At 37.4% G+C, this 3,172-nt stretch overlaps 1 long non-coding RNA gene across 1 annotated transcript in view; it reads left to right on the forward strand.

Annotated features, from left to right (window-relative positions):
- The first annotated feature begins 381 nt into the window (after positions 1-381).
- The window catches only part of LOC111087812, a 36,313-nt gene continuing 33,522 nt past the window's right edge, over positions 382-3,172 (forward strand). The window contains exon 1 of the long non-coding RNA XR_002612452.1: positions 382-628. This is a non-coding gene — a long non-coding RNA (uncharacterized LOC111087812). The remainder of the gene's footprint in view (positions 629-3,172) is intronic.

Consider the following 3,172-nt stretch of genomic DNA (forward strand, 5'->3'; position numbering starts at 1 on the left):
ATATTATAATCCAAACTGTATACTGACTGATTCCTCTGTACCCATATTATAATCCAAACTGTATACTGACTGATACCTCTTTACTCATATTATAATCCAAACTGTATACTGACTGATTCCTCTTTACTCATATTATAATCCAAACTGTATACTGACTGATTCCTCTTTACTCATATTATAATCCAAACTGTATACTGACTGATTCCTCTTTACTCATATCCAAACTGTATACTGACTGATACCTCTTTCTTTTCGGGCTATAACTAATGAATTGGAGATAGTGTTCTTCAAGTATTATTCGAATTATCACATTTTTGCGCTTTTTATAAAAGAAACTAGCTATCTCACGTGACGTGGACATATCTAACGAGTACTGCGCAGGGGCAAGCCCCTTGAGTACACTTAATTTCTAGTACAGGCAGCGGTAGAGAGATCGTTAGAGCGTCCGGTAATGTTGTAACGTTTTACACGATAGTTTTTTCTGAGTTAAACATCCCTCACCTGTTAACTAGAGGAGCTAGAGTTAACGATACGTGAAACAATGGCAGAGGAAACGTCGTGCAACATCACCCAGAAAATCAGCATTGAAACTGCAGCGAAACCTTCGTGGAAAATATCCCCAAAAACGGTGGGTAAACTTCTGTTTTGTGTCACATCTTGTATGAATTGAAAATGTGTTTCCTACTGCTCTTTGTAGCTTTGAAATGTGGAAGTCATAGAATTATATAAAGTACACTCAGTTTTTGAAAAGGTTTTTTATATATTAAGAAGTTTGAAACCAGCAACAGGCATTTTACATGTCACATGAGGCGTATTTTGTATCATGGATGTGATTACTGTATTTCCTGTAGACTTTGACCCGATACTAGACGGGAGTATAAATGTTATAATACAAACAACCTATTGTAACTTTTCAGTAGCTTTTAGATAGTAAAAAAAAATGTTACTTGTTATCTCTTATCACTAATTTCATATATTATTTAGATAAATCTCATGATATTATCTAGAATAATTCACTAGGGATATCTGCGCTAGCTGTCCCTAATTTAGGATTGTAAGACTAGAGGGAAGGCAGCTAGTCATCACCACCCACCGCCAACTCTTGGACTACTCTTTTACCAACGACTCTTTTACCTACGGCTGAAGGGGCGAGCATGTTTGGTGTGACGGAGATTCGAACCCGCGACCCACAGATTACGATTCGAGTGCCCTAACCACCTGGCCATATGTTTAAAATAATCATGGACATTTAAATACACCTTAAATATCAGAAATGCAAAAATATTCCTTCACGATGAATGGTTTTACACACATTAATGTAGCTGCAAGTCGTTAAATATGGTAAAAAAAAAAAATTTGTTTGTTGTTAAGCGCAAAGCCACTCAAGGGGCTCTCTATACTATACCCATCAACGTATCGAAACCCGAATATTAACTTTATAAGCCCACAGAATGACTGCTGAGCCTCTGGGGCATATTTTAACCGAGAGAGTGGTAAACAGTGGGTAAACTTTTGTTTTCTGTCTTCCATATCTATATGTTAAATGTTGCACGAACTGGAGACGTATCTTCCACTGTTCACTTTAGCTTTGCGCAGCCTAGCCGCTAGTTCAATGGAACGTTTTGAAGGGAGGATGACACCTTATCTGATGTGCTGATATTCTGTTCAAGGACAGTTCCTGATATCAGTTTAATAGAATGGCTTAGGAATGGGAATGAAATCTCATCTGTTATACTAACGCAAAACGTTGGTGCCGTGACCACAGAATTCGCTGTAACTGGTGAAGTTTACATTGCCCATTACTCCTACTCTTGTGTGATATATATTTTTAAAATCTTATATAGTTATTAATTATTAATATTGCTCTAGCATAGAAAACTATAACAAAACTACAATATGCTATTACAGAAGACTATAATGAAATGTTAGTACTACTGTAGTACAGTTGTTGTTTTCTTAGTACAAAGCTACACAATGGGCTATCTGTACACTGATCACAACAGGGAATCGAATCCTTGATTTTCATTTCTAAGTCTGTAAACTTACATATGACCCACTAGGAAACTATTCTAGTACAGTGGATTTGGACAACATGCTAGTACAGTGAATTATAAAGAAATGTTAATACTGTTACGACAATGGAAGTCGCGGGACGCTTGGAGCATGCTCTGGAGTTCTAGAAAGATCGTGACTGTTCATCGCAACTCTAGGCTTTTCTAGGCATGCTATGTTCTCGTATATAAGTCGGCAAATAAAGTGACGCGGGGGAGATAATTGCAGACAGGCAGAGATAGAGACGGACAATTGAGTCAAGCGCGGTAGTGACCATAAGTAAAGTGCGTGAATCGTTGTGAATTCTAGCGTGTGTTTAAGTTAAACTGACTGTGGAAATTAAATGTATTGCAAAGTTGTATTGAGAAAGAATAAACTAGTTTTATTTAAGAAAGGACTTGTATCGCTAAAGTCTCAACCGAAAGAAATTATACGAGAAATTAACAAACGACCAGAGACGTAACAAATTGGTGTCAGAGAGTGGGACGGAAAAGAAAAAAAATGGAAACGAGAAGTGGCAAATCAAACTACAGCTTAGCAGACTTGATGGCAGCAATACAAGATCAGCAAAAGAAACAAGAAGAACAAGAAAAGAAACAAGAAGAGAGATTACAGCAGCTGTTGTAGGAAAAAGAAAAGAAACAAGAAGAATGAGAAAAGAAACAAGATTGTTTGTTTGTTTTTAATTAAGCACAAAGCTACACAATGGACTATCTGTGCTCTGCCCACCACGGATATCGCAACCCGGATTCTAGCATTGTAAGTTTGCAGACATACCGCTGTGCCACTGGGGAGCAAATAAACAAGAAGATAGGTTACAATAGTGGCAAGAAAACCTGCAACAATGGCAGCTCGAACAGCAAAATAAACAAGAGAGATTACGGTAGTTGTTGGAGGAAAAAGAAAAGAAACAAGAAGAGAGACTACAGCAGTGGTTGGAGGAGAAAGAAAATAAACAAAAAGAAAGTCTCCAACAGTTGAGATAAAGCCAGAGTACACAAATGGAAAACATTAGTAAATTTCAAAGCGAATTAAATGCATTAAAGGCTGATTTATTGTCTCTTACACAAGGAGGATACATTAACCGCCGATTTAATCAGCCCCAGACAATGGCAAGCCC

This window comes from Limulus polyphemus, unplaced genomic scaffold, assembly GCF_000517525.1.
Source record: "Limulus polyphemus unplaced genomic scaffold, Limulus_polyphemus-2.1.2 Scaffold2687, whole genome shotgun sequence".
Taxonomy (NCBI): domain Eukaryota; kingdom Metazoa; phylum Arthropoda; class Merostomata; order Xiphosura; family Limulidae; genus Limulus; species Limulus polyphemus.